The following is a 14,658-nucleotide window of genomic DNA, read 5'->3' as shown; positions in this document are numbered from 1 at the left end:
AATTGAAATTAATGCAATGTTTTCTGATACCTTTGCAAAACCCAGTAAAATGTAGAGCAGTGAAGCTCTTCAGATTATGCTTCATTTTACTATGAAGTGATAAAACAAGGAACTTTGGAACCTCTTTGCTAAATTTCACAAGTTCTTGTATTACCTTTTGTATACTCAGAATAATATACATTGGTTCCTAAAAAGCAAATTTGGCTCATCACTGCTGTCAACAAACTAACCTCAGTGTAAGCAGCAATAATGATGGTCCTCTTACCTGAGTACACAGAAGGAAAAACAAGAACTTGTGAATTTTAGCAAAAAGGTTCTAATGTTCCTTGTTTTATCACTTCATAGTAAAATGAAGCATAATCTGAACACTTTAAAAGTAGGAAAGATCACAATATGAAGATAAAGTTGGAATTCAAGAGGACAAATTGGGGCAAATATTCATTTGTAGGAAGGAGAGTTATGTATTGGAATAACTCACCAAGGGAGATGTTTGATAAATTTCCAATTTCTGTGCAATCATTTAAGAAACAGCAAGGAAAACAACAGGTAGGAAATCTGCCACCTAGGTGACTGCCCTAAGTGCAAATCACTAGTGATTGATTGATTGATTGATTGATTGATTGATTGATTGATTGATTGATTGATTGATTGATTGATTGATTGAAGAAAGAAGAAAAAGCTACTCTCCCTCATTTCCTTAAATTAATTTTATACATCTTCTGCCTTTATTTTGATGTGTGCATTATTATAACTGCATTCTTAAAAGGAGAGATACTGTAGATCTTAATTGTATGATTTATTGTGCTTTTCAAAAATTAAAGTTCAAGAACGAACTTACATTGCATCTGTCCTTCCTTCTGTTTCTTGAATGCTGTTTCTTTCTTTCTTTCTTTCTTTCTTTCTTTCTTTCTTCAATAAGCAGTAAGGGAGGGAGATTTTTACACATTTTTCAGCTTTCAGGCTAATTGTATCTCAAGCCATATTAGGGAATCCCAGGAAATATACAGGAGCACAAATGAGTCAAACTACATAAATCATTGTGATTGTTTTAAATGTCACTTAACTGTTTACAATTCTGATTAGCAAAAAGTTTCAATGTCTAGCCTGAGATGTACTGGTACATATTGTCAAGATTTCTTCATTTTCTTCCTTTCTTGCTATTGAATTTGTCACACCAGCTGAAGATATGTCTTATGACAACAATGGGGTAGGAGAGGACTGTTGTTGTTGTTTGAGTCATCAGTCCATAGACTGGTTTGATGCAGCTCTCCATACCACCCTATCATGTGCTAACCTTTTCATTTCTACATAACTACTGCATCCTACATCTGCTCTAATCTACTTGTCATATTCAAACCTTGGTCTACCCCTACTGTTCTTACCACCTACACTTCCATCAAAAACCAACTGCACAAGTCCTGGGTGTCTTAAGATGTGTCCTATCATTCTCTCTCTTCTTCTCGTCAAATTTAGCCAATAATGGTATGGTATTTAGCCAAATCGATCTCCTCTTACCAATTCGATTCAGTATCACTTCATTCGTGATTCGATTTATCCATCTCATCTTCAGCATTCTTCTGTAACACCACATTTCAAAAGCTTCTATTCTCTTTCTTTCTGAGGTAGTTATTGTCCATGTTTCACTTCCATACAATGCCACGCTCCATGCGAAAGTCTTCAAAAACATCTTTCTAATTCCTATATCAATGTTTGAAGTGAGGAAATTTCTTTTCTTGAGAAAGCTCTTCCTTGCTTGTGCTAGTCTGCCTTTTATGTCCTCCTTACTTATTTTACTACCCAAGTAACAATATTCATCTACTTCCTTTAAGACTTCATTTCCTAATCTAATATTTCCTCTATCACCTGTCTTTGTTCGACTGCACTCCATTACTTTTGTTTTGGACTTATTTATTTTCATCTTGTACTCTTTACCCAAGACTTTGTCCATACCATTCAGCAGCTTCTCGAGATCTTCTGCAGTCTCAGATAAAATAACAATATCATCGGCAAATCTCAAGGTTTTGATTTCCTCTCCTTGGACTGTGATTCCCTTTCCAAATTCCTCTTTGATTTCCTTTACTGCCTGTTCTATGTAAACATTGAAAAGGAGGGGGCGACAAACTGCAGCCTTGCCTCACTCCTTTCTGGATTGCTGCTTCTTTTTCAAAGCCCTCTATTCTTATCACTGCAGACTGATTTTTATACAGATTGTAGATAATTCTTTGTTCTCGGTATCTGATCCCAATCGCCTTCAGAATCGTAAATAGCTTGGTCCAATCAACATTATCGAATGCCTTTTCTAGATCTACGAAACGTCCAAGATCAGACGTAAAGTCAGGATTGCTTCACGTGTTCCTACATTTCTTCTGAAGCCAAATTGATCTTCTCCCAACTCAGCTTCAACTTGTTTTTCCATTCTTCTGTAAATAATACGTGTTAAAATTTTGCAGGCATGAGATACTAAACTAATGGTGTGGTAGTTTTCACACCTGTCAGCACCGGCTTTCTCGGGAATAGGTATAACAACATTCTGCCGAAAATCGGATGGGACTTCTCCTGTCTCGTACATCTTACAAACTAAATGGAATAACCTTGCCATGCTGCATTCTCCTAAGGCAGTCAGTAATTCAGAAGGAATGTCATCAATTCCAGGTGCCTTGTTCCTATTTAGGTCTCTCATAGCTCTATCAAACTCTGACCTCAAAATTGGGTCTCCCATTTCATCAGCATCAACAGCCACTTCTTGTTCCAGAACCAAATTATCTACACCTTCACCTTTATATTACACAAGGCGTTACATTAAACAATACACATCTTACGAGGAGATAAAAACAGGGACGAATATAGAAACAAATGAGTCGTTGAGAAAACAAAAGTTGTACATATTAAAAATAACCTTAACCACACATCTTGCAGTACGAAAATATTTGCCTTGAATGATTCCTGAATACAGAACACACGTGCACACACTTCTGAAGAGCCAGCAGGCAGGAAAAGTAAGGTGAAACCTTAAGAGTTCTTCTGAGAAGAGTTCATCATTTTTTCTATGTTCTGACTAACTAATGAAGTCTCCCTTGAGTTCCTGATAAACATACACAACAGGAAATTTTCTTTACTCTCAACAATAGCTATAAAGACCAACAGTAAATTGTATTTTAAATACTGTGCAGAGACGTGAAAGCATGATCTTGAACATGATATAAATTTCTTCATTTAACCACCTTTGAAAGTCTCTCTCTATATTACATAGCTTCATTAACACCACCATTCTGTAGATGCACAAAATAATCTTGTAATCTTCACAGGTCCGGTATTCAGCTCGACAAGAATATAAAATTGGTATTAAGGAATACGTTTTCTGAGAGTTTGGAGGTTGACTGTGCCAGTATTTGTGGTGTATTGTTGCAGCGTTACGTGTAGGGTGGGGGCAGGTTTCTATGATATTTATTGCGGGACATAAGGTGGTAAAGCTATGGCGCGAGATGAAGAGGAACAGAGCGTGTTGGATAGTTTAGGTCTGGGGAGTGGCCATTGTTGGATTAGGAGGGGAGAGGGAAGGAGCGGTAGGGGAGGGGGAGTGGAAGGAGGGGAAATATGGAGGGTGATGTGGTGAAAGTGTGTGGCATGACAAAGTATTATGCATAATGTGAAAGACAGATCTGTTTTTCGGGATATTCATGTTTTTGAATAATTCAATGAGAAAGTCGAATAGGATCTTTGGTTTCTCTGAGATATCATTTAAGTTTACTGTAGGTTGGGATTGAAATATTGGTCTAAATGAATATAGAGGTTTTCAGTGACGTCTAGGAAAGAACCTTTGTTTAGAATATCTAGTACCTCAAGATCTTGATTTATTTCAGTAAAGTTGTGCTTAAATTCTTGTATATGTAGGCCGACCGCGGAAAAACGGTTGTGTTTTATGGCATTGACATGTTCTGCATATCTGATTTTAAAGCTGCGTCCTGTTTGCCCTAGGTAAGAACTTTTGCAGTCTTGGCAAGAAAACCTATATACACCTGATTTAGAAAATGGATGCATGAGGGCGAAACGCTGGCAACCAAGAATGAGTTAGCTGGAAAATTTATAATGTCCAATAACGGACCATTTATATTGGTATTATAAATTTACTCATTCAGGACATATATTTCACATTCCCTATGGGAATCAACATCTATATCATCTAATGGCCAAGCAGGCATCAATTTTTGATAATGAGACAAAGTCTCTTAGTGCATTGGCACTGCCGGTGGCTCCAGTTAGCCTACGCAGTGGCCTCCACGGTATGCACTAGCCAGCGTATTGGTAGGTGTGCTAGGTACCAACTGATGAGCCCACCCTAGCACATGAGGGCGAAACGCTGGCAACCAAGAATGAGTAAGCTGGAAAATTTATAATGTCCAATAACGGACCATTTATATTGGTATTATTCATTATTAAACCAACTCCTGCATTTCCCTTGTTTGATTTCGTGTTGATAATTCGGTAGTCACCTGACCAAATATCCTGTTCTTCCTGCCAACGTACTTCACTTATACCAACTACATCTAACTTTAGTCTATCCATCTCCCTTTTCAGATTCTGTAACCTACCACAACGATTCAAACTTCTAACATTCCACGCTCCGACTTGCAGAATGTCAGTATCCATCTTCCTGATGATCGCCCCCTCTCATGTAGTCCCCACCCGGAGATCCGAATGGGGGACTAGTTTACCTCCGGAATATTTTACCTAGGAGGAAGCCATCATCAGTACATCATTCATACAGAGAGAGCTGCATGTCCTCGGGAGTTAGTTACGGCTGTAGTTTCCTGTTGCTTTCAGGCGTGTAGCAGTATCAACACAGCTAAGCCATGTTTAGTATTATTACAAGGCCATATCAGTCAATCATCCAGACTGCCACCCTTGCAACTTCCAAAAGGCTGCTACCCCCCTTTCGATGAATCATTCGTTAGTCTGGTCTCTCATTAGATACCCATCCGATATGGTTGCACCTGTGGCTCGGCTATCTGTGTCATTGGGACACGCAAGCCTCCCCACCGCGGCAAGGTCACATGATTCATAGAGGAGGAGGAGAGGACTAAGATTGGAAAGAAGGGAAGGAGTAGTCACCTTAAGGAAGGTAGAGCCACAATATTTGTCTGGAGTAAAACTGGAGAAACCACAAGAAACTATCTTCAGAGCTGCCGACAGTGGAGTTCAAATCCATAATCTCCAGGAAACAAGCTCACAGAGATGTGACCAGAACTGTGCAGCCAAGTCACTCAGTTCTCATGATTCATAATACCATATAGGACGTGCTGTCTCAAATTAGAAAAAGTATGTATCTTCAGTTCTTCAGTTTCCATCATTTGAATAATTTTATAACTTATTTTATTTTAATATTATTTTATAATGATGGTATGTAGTATATTGGAGTAAATTATTAAGCTTAAGTTTAATTGTAATAATGATAAAATTACTATACTTGAAACGTGACACATTTATTGAATGTTAATTTATACAAAGGAACTAGGCGAATTTAATGTTTGCCTGTTTATCAAAAACATGTCCTTCTAACCCTTAAATACCCTTTTACAACTCACCATCATTACTCCCCTTACCCTTAATAACTGCGGATCAGGTTAAAAATATTCTCTTAATAAGTAACATAACACAAAAGAAAGAATTTAGTTAAAAAAGCACAGGTTAACATAAATATTAGTATACCGAATATACATTGTGTTGTTGTAATAATAATAATATTAATAATGATAATTTACAACAAAAAGTCTCTCCAAGCACGCAAAACCAAGGCAGTACAAAACAGTGGTTAAACCAGAATGGCTTTATGGGTCAGAAGCGCTGATTTTGAACGGGAAAGCAGACATCGGAAACATTGAATAAAAGGAAAACAAAACCATAAGAGAAATTCTAGGCCCAAAACTTCGACAGACAATACCCAGTAATGAACTTCATTCTGGTTCCGTATTGACTTCAAATACTAAGATGAAATTCTAAAATAATTTAATTACACTAAGTCCACCTGTTCAATACACTTCTGCCATTTAATAAATGGTCTGTTAAAAAAGTGACATAGTTGTTTAAAAAATACCTGAGACATGTTTCGACCTAGCATGTGCTAGGTGTTTTTAAAATAACTATGTAACTTTTTAAACAGACCATTTATTAAATGGCAGAAGTGTATGGAACAGATGGACTTATTATAATTAAATTATTTTAGAATTTCATCTTAGAGACAATACCAACTCAGAGGCAAACAGGAAGTCGAACAATACACAAATATTCATAATGGCATTAGAAATTTGCAAGTTAAAATTGTATGGACATATTAAAAAAATACATCCAGACAGACTTGCAAAACAAATGGTTGGATTCTACAAAAGCAGAAGTAAAGCCAAAACAGACACAATGAAATGGATTGGCAAAATCAAAGCAGATTTGAAACAAACCGGAATTACATCAACAGATGACTAAAACAGGCTAATCTTCAGATCCTAAATTCATAAATGGCAAGTTGACAAAGAAGAAAGACTGAAACAACCTGGTCTGAAGACAGAAAAGGAAGCCCACAGAAAATTAATGAAAGAAGTATGGGATCAAGGGAAGGCAAATGCACACCTCCAAGTACTTGGGCTTATTTACATAAATAATAATAATAAAAACAGTGTGCAATAGATAAATGAAATTCACAACATTAAGAATCATTCCATGGTTACTGAATTGCATAAATGATGGTATGGGTAAATACGAGTATTTAGTATATATTAAACTTTTCTGAGCAAATACTCTGCTTGATAAGAATTTATGTTCTTAAAATATACTCTTTAGCTGAGCATATGCTCTTGTTACAGGTGGCAGTGTAGCAAAAACTCGCATTTCAAACAGTCTTCAGAGTAGATTATAAGTTGTGGTATGAATAAGAGAGATTATCTTCTGTGACTGAGTCATATATGTTCCCTTTGGATTGAATAGAGGTGATAGTTCTCAGGTGTATATCTACTGATTTGTTGCTCTTGAGAGAGAGAGAGAGAGAGAGATTCAAAACAGATTAAGATTATTTACAGTGTGGTGCCTCACAAAAACCTTTCCCTGGAGACAAAGGAACATGTCTTTTAAGAACTTTTAAGAATCAAATCCTGTGTCATTTTTCAAAATAGAATTCATTTAGGCCAGAGAAACTGGAAACAGGAAGTGGTCTTATTAAGAATTAAATTAAATGCATTTTTAAGACCAGTGGGTGAGCCTGGATTTTATTGTAGTAAAGGGAACTTTCCATCCACCAAACATTTGTGTCTGTGTTTAATTTCATTCTGAAAAAAAAAAATTATATCATTCCAGAGGCCTCTGTGGCAAACATTTCAGTTTTCTTCTTCAAAGGGTGTCACCTAATCATATGTTTATCATGAAAACATATTTCAAACCCACGTAGAGAAATTATAACCGCATTGCTACAAATTTACATGAGAACAGCCTTTCTGAAATTTAACTAGGCGCAAGGAAATATAAACTATCATCTGAAATCAGTGATGTACTCTGCCATATCTTGAGGTATATCACGTTCTTACTTAATTATAAGATTAAAATTAAGCGATCATTTACTTCAGCCTTTATTTCTAAAGAGTTAACAACTGCTATCAGCCATGTTATTTACGCATTTACAGTATAACCTCGGGTTTACGTTAAATCGCATTTAACGGAAGAAATTTCCAGTCCCGAAAATTATTCCATAAGTGCAGTGAAAATCCACAGGCTGTTTCCAGTCATCTGACCGGGTCAGGAATGAAATGAATGAAGTCCCCACTTAGCGCCAAGGATAGGAAATGTGCCGGCTGCCGAAGTCTGTCGCACTCCTCTGGGGCAATGATAAATGACTGCCAGATGAAATGAAATGTTAATGGAGAGTGTTGCTGGAATGAAATATGACAGGGAAAACTGGAGTACCCGGAGAAAAACCTGTCCTGCCTCTGCTTTGTACAGCACAAATCTTACATGGAGTGATCAGGATTCGAACTACGGTATCCAGTGGTCAGAGGCCGGCGTGCTGCTGCCCTAGTCATGGAGCCTTCCATAAGAGCAATGCAATTTTATATTCAATTTAACGTAATTCACAATACGGCAAAACCCACATTTGGCGTTAAGGAAATGTTAAAATTCTCAAATAAATATTTCTATTTGTTTTTGTTATGGGACATTAAGAATGTATAAAAAAGATGTCATAAGCTTGCTAAGGATTATTCAAGGCAGAAGATGACTTGAGTGTGGGCACTTACGGCTAAAGTGAAATGTCAGAATCAGATACACATCCGACCTTGGCTGCTGTAGTAGAAGAGAACCCCTGTTTTAATGACATTGTTCTTATAACCTTCGAAAATTCATATATTAATCTGTACAATATCCTTCGGTTACAATTAAAACCCTTTTACTGATTCATCCGTTATTACGGGCAAATTCGGGCGTGTTAGTTTTTATCCGTTATCGATATTCATACACTCTATTCCAGCATTTATATTGAATGCGATTGATCATCTTCTGTATCGATTCCTTGCTACGCACAAGCGAGTCGATCTTGAGCGAGACTGCTCACAACTCACAACCACTCACAACTTTGACTGGTCTAAACAAACATCAGGATAATATGTTTTTGCAATAAGTGCAATGACAGCAGTTATTAACTGTGTAGAAATAAAGGCTGAAGTAAACGATTGCTTAATTTATGTACTGAAATAAAATAAGAATGTGATGCTTCTCCTTCTCAAGATACAGCTGTGTGCATAACTAATTTCAGAGGTTAGTTTATGCACTTTCGCATAATGTTAAATTTCAGAAAGGCTGTTCCCTTGTAAATTTATAATGAAAATGTTATCATTATTCTACAGGGAGCTTGAAATATGTTTTCATAATACGTGTGCGGTAAACCTAGGTTAGGTCATGCCGTTTGACGTAAGAAAATGGAAATGTTTGCCACAAGCCTCATTTAAGCTTTAAAAAAGAAAAAATCAGGTCCCTGTAAAAACGTTAAATAGGGTTTGTACTGTATTTAAAAAATGTTTTATCCTCTTTCATTTTGAATTTTCTTTCAGAGAACAGCAGTCGATGGGTATTACTATAATTGGACCCACGAGAGTTGGAGTCTGACATTTGAGCGGCGAAAGCAGCAACTACGAAGTACACTGTGTTATCATAGTTGCCTCCATCTGCGGCATATCACCCTTTCATACCAGCTGAGTGTTTAATAAAACATGTGGGCCTTATGCAATTCAGTAAACTTTGACCCGTTCCTAAGCTTGTGCTAATAATTCCAGCATTTAAGAACGAACATGTCATTGCCAATAAATGAGATTTCATAATTGCCAAAATCATCAGTTTCTGACAATAACCTCAACAAATGCACGTGTTCAGTACAGAATAGAACAGTACAGCTAGCCACGGATAAACTCGCAAGGGAAAAAGCTAACAACTTAAATAATATTCGGAAAACCAACATGCAAATATATATAATATCACAAAAGTGATTGAGAGCAAGCCAACCCACGTGGCAATAGCTTCTAATGTGGCATCACTGTTATCGTTGCCATAGCAACATACCATTATCGAGAAGCATTAGTCGACCTTTTCTTGCTGGTGGTGCTAAACGTCAGACTCCAATTCTCATGGGCCTTAGTATGACTCTGACATCGCCTTTGAATGTCAGCGAGAGAACTCACAATTGTAGATAGCGAGAAAACGGCAAATATTTCAGTTTTCTTATTCAGATAGTGTCACCTAATCTAACTTAACTGTACTATATGTATCATGAAAACATAGTCCAAGCGCCAATAGAGAAATGACATTCTTGCTATAAATTTACATGGAAATAGCCTCTCCGAAATTTAACCAAACGCGAGAAAATACACTAGGGGAAATGGAAAGTGTTACACGATGAACACCTTGACCGATTGCCACCAAACTGATACCCCAGTATTTTCATGCGTGTGAGATATGTTGATTCAAATTTCATTCTCATACGACCTAATTGTTAGTACAAGAAAATGCCGTTTCTAAAGATGGTGGCTGGTCTGTGTACGTGATTGCTGTTGGAGGTGTCTAAAATTACTGTCTGTTTTCAGGTAGAGATTACAACACAGCATGCCTAGAGGATGTGCGCGGGCAGCTTATCTCCATCTTTCGGACTTCGTGAAAGTTCGAATCATTGGCATGAGGGCTATGGGGACATCTTACCGACAGATTGCGCAAATATTTGGCTGTAGTGCAATGTCTGCAGAACGAGGAGGGATGAGATGCACTTAGAGCAACAGTGTGGCATGAAAAGCAGGCACAGGTCCTTTGAGAAGGACTCCACCATGATAAGATCGTAGGATTCGTTGGCTGGCTCTGATGAACAGACGGATTACAAGTGCTGAAATCCAGGCAGAAGTTACAGGCATAGTGTCTTCATGAACCGTAGGAAACAGATTACTGGAAGTTGGATTGCAATCTCAAGTTGCCATGTGTTGTTTACCACTGATACCAAACCACAGACAATGGAGACTTACATGGTGTAGAGCCAGAGTCAACTGGGACATTGAGTGGCATTCTGTGGTGCCCAGCAATGAGTCTCGCTTCTGTTTGTGGTGGTCAGATCAACGTGAACATGTCTGCAGACGACCTGATGAAAGGTCACGGGAAGCAGCGATTATCGAGGCTATTACCTCTTCAACTCCTGGAATCATGGTGTAAGCTACTTACCGTTATTTTTGGGGAAGCAAATTTTTAAAACTATGGATCAAGGTTGAAGTGAGGATTGAGGTGGTCAAATGATCTATAAGCAGTCTGTACAATTTTCTCGAGTGGTTCAAAATTGGCAGAATAATAATATTAAAATTTATTTAATTAGCTTTGTTTTGTTGGTGATTATATTAATTATGTTGGTTTTATACTGGATGTGACAACAGGACAGATTTGGTACTTCATGATGAGGGTGCCAAATGGCATATTCCAGTAGGATAATGCAACAGTCTACACTGCAGTTCACACCAGAAACACCTTGAAGAATATACGGATCCTTGACTTGCCTGTCTGGTTTCCTGATTTGTCAACTGTAGAACAGTCTGGGATATGATGGGAAGACATATATGGTTATACCAGCCTCCAGCCAGCAATATTCATGAACTGACACAGCATGTGTTTCAGGCATGGCAAGAAATCCCTCAAGATGACATTCGGAGGCTGTTTGCTTCCATGACACACCGAATACAGGAGTACATTCGTGCATGCCGGGCTCATACTGAATATGATGATGATGATGATGAACAGTTCCGAATGAACTGAAAGTTTAATCATTTAATACCTGTTACATGATGAACATCTTCACAAAGTTCGATAAATATCGGAATGGTACTTCATGGTGTAACATTTTCCGTTTCCGCTAGTGTATAAACTAACCTCTGAAATCAGTGATGCGCTCTGCCATATCTTGAGGTGTCCCACATTCTTGCTTAATTTCATTAGCCTTTATTTCTAATGAGTTAACAACTGTTATCGACCACGTTGGTTATGTTTTTGTTATGAAAACATGTTCTCTTTCATTTTTAATTTTCTTTACGGAACAGCTGTTGACTGGTATTGCTATTTGACTCCGACTTCACCTTTGAATGTCGACGAGAGAGCTCACTAGTGGACATAGCAATGAAACGATACCAAAGATTATTTATTGCATGCAATATAATCGCTGGGTGCATAAATATAGGCAACGGAAAAAATCGTGCAATTTAATCGCTCGTAATAACGGATGAGTCAGTGATAGGGCTCTCACTGTAACCAAAGGATAATACACAGTTTAATATAGGAATTTTGAAGGGACAGACAAAAAGTCTTACAACGGGGTTTTTGGTATATGCCGTACTCGCTATAGCAGACTTCTGCCGTAATTTCAAGACGACCAACTTTTTTCTAAGACTTGTTAACAGGACAGAATATTCCCATTAAATGTCTGCAAATGCTACGAACAAAATACAGCTTAATTTCCATGCAGACGGATCAGAAATCCAGAACACAGAAGTTTAAGTTATGTTGAAATATGGACAGCTGACCATTTGACAGTCATACCAAACACTAGCATTTACTCACTTTTGAATGATCCACATGACTTGAGTGTCTGTTAGGTCAAGTCCAAATCTTTTTATTCTTACTGGAACGCGTATATACTTATGGTGAGAACATACTCCTAAGAGCTCATACTTGTGACTCGTGAGCTTAAACTTTTTTTGCTATTTGCTTTACGTCACACCGACATGGATAGGTCTTATGGCGATGATGGGATAGGAAGGGCCTAGGAATGGGAAGGAAGCGGCTGTAGCCTTAATTAAGGTACATCCCCAGCATTTGTTTGGTGTGAAAATTGGAAACCACAGAAAACCATCTTCAGGGCTGCCGACAGTGGGATTCAAACCCACTATCTCCCGGATGCAAGCTCACAGCTGCGTGCCCCTAACCGCACGGCCAACTCGCCCGGTCATAAACTTTTTAGCAAGGACTCTAGTTTTATTCATACCACCCATGAACTACTACCCCAACCCCATCCAGTTGTACTACAGCCTTGTAGGGAATTTTATATACCAACCAAATGACTGCTGTTCTGCCTCAAGGTTTGCAGATTATAAGGTGGCTGGTATGTGGTTAGCATAACAAATCCTTTCTGCCATTATTCTGGGCTTTCTAAACTGGGGCTGATATCTCGCCATCAGATGGCACCTCAGTTGTTCTCACGTAGCCTGAATGGACTTCCAACCAGCCCTCACTTCCAGGTTGAAGTCTGCACTAACGACCTTCTGTAAAAGTGTTTGAAATTTTTAATGATGCCCTGATCCATAGGTTGCACTGTGGAAGTCGTTTGGAAGAAAAAAATGACCTTAACATTTTCCATAATGGGAATCAAGTCGTGTGCAGTGCAGTTGTCAATAAATAGGATTATTGTTCTTTGGTTTTTAAATTTCTTATAGAGTTTAAAGAGCAATTTTTTGAAAGTCTCACTTGTCATCCAGGCTTTCTTATTCGATTTGTACTCCACAGGTTTAGTTTTCACATTTTTGAAACTGTGTAAATTACATGACTTTCCTATCATGAGTAACGGTAGTTTCTGGGAACCGTTCATATTAGCACCTAACAAAGGTGTAACCCGCTCTTTACTTAGTTTTCCTCCACTGCAGTTCTCGCCAGTGTCTTGTCTGGAGTGCATTTAAAATTCAAACACGTTTCATCAATGTTTAAAACATCTTTTTCATCTCTATAACCAATAATCTGTACCAAATTGTTTTTCCATGAATCTGCAGCCACCATATCAACTGATCCACTTTACCCTCAAACATTTTTCAACAAAATTTTATTTCTGTCTTTAAAGCTATTGAGCCACCCCATAATCGCCTTGAAACTTGTTTTCCCCAAGCCTGTAACAAACTCTTCTGTTTTCGAACGAAGTACAGGCCTTCTGGTAGGAATTCTTTTGCCTCTCGCTTGCTTGAACTACTTAAACGTACGTTCATCAGTGTCTGGATTTTCTGATCCATGCACTCTTTTTCCTGTACTAATTCCTGCACTGTTTAAAATTTTATCCTTATTCTTCAGAAACATTGACATCCTATTCGCCAGTATCCCAAATTTTTTACCGATGACTGATTTCCTGTTTACTCCTTTTCTCTACTTCTTCAGTAATTGTAATTTTTTTGGCTTGAGTCAAGGATTTGTACTGAACGCATGAGGGCTTGGAAAGAGCCTGATACCATACAATGCTCAATAGAACACAAGCTTTGCACAAAACAGTACATGAGTACACTGAAAAGACTTAGGAAGATGCTCAACCTTTCACATCTGCAAGAAGACAGACTGTTTTGAGTGCAGTGTGATTGACAGTTGAAGTGACCTTGAGAACATTGAGCACAGACACGCAGCAACAGCCAAGAATTCAGCAGCTGGTGCCAACGCATTAGTTGAAAACAAGAACCAGACTATTTAATGAAAACTATTCAGAAATAAACTTTTTTTTTAGAATTTTTGAGTGTTTTACTTTGAATTAACCAATATAAATTTGAATTTAAAATGTTTTAACATTGTTAATATAATTATTATTGTTATTGTTGTTGTTGCTGTTGTGTAGCAGCAGTTTCAGTATTTTTTGTTTACAAAGGAAGTGTTTATAATTTTTCACCAATACATTGTATTTATTCATTAAAGAATTTATATTTCTTATTCAGTATGATTGAGAAGTATTACTGGAAGCATGAGTGGATAGATTTCATTTGTAGTAAATTATGTTCGTAAATTATAGATAATAATTATAATCAATTACGTTACAGTCACCATCAACCTGTCTTCATCAATGACTGGTTGCTTATGTATGTTAGTGTGCACTTTTTAGATTGTAGGTTCTGCTACCTTCAACACATAATTAAATATTGACTGAGTCGTGCTTAAATATTCATAAAATCTATCTGGTTATATTTTAAGCTACTGCTACAATTTATAGAATTCTCCCTGTTCAGTTCATTCCTCCGTAACTGGATGTATATTTTTTTCTCATACCAGAAAGTAACCACGACTCAGACCACATTACTTGCAGATAAATCGCTATCACTGTCGGAGTCTGTAAGCATCTCAGTATTACAGTCCTCTTTAGTGTTCTCTAAA

At 37.6% G+C, this 14,658-nt stretch overlaps 1 protein-coding gene across 6 annotated transcripts in view; it reads left to right on the top strand.

Annotated features, from left to right (window-relative positions):
• Positions 1–14,658, top strand: part of LOC136874078 (uncharacterized) — a 309,462-nt gene that overhangs the window by 279,806 nt on the left and 14,998 nt on the right. The window lies entirely within an intron of this gene.

The sequence above is a fragment of the Anabrus simplex genome, chromosome 5 (genome assembly GCF_040414725.1).
Source record: "Anabrus simplex isolate iqAnaSimp1 chromosome 5, ASM4041472v1, whole genome shotgun sequence".
Lineage (NCBI taxonomy): Eukaryota > Metazoa > Arthropoda > Insecta > Orthoptera > Tettigoniidae > Anabrus > Anabrus simplex.
This window is presented reverse-complemented; position numbering and strand designations above follow the sequence as displayed.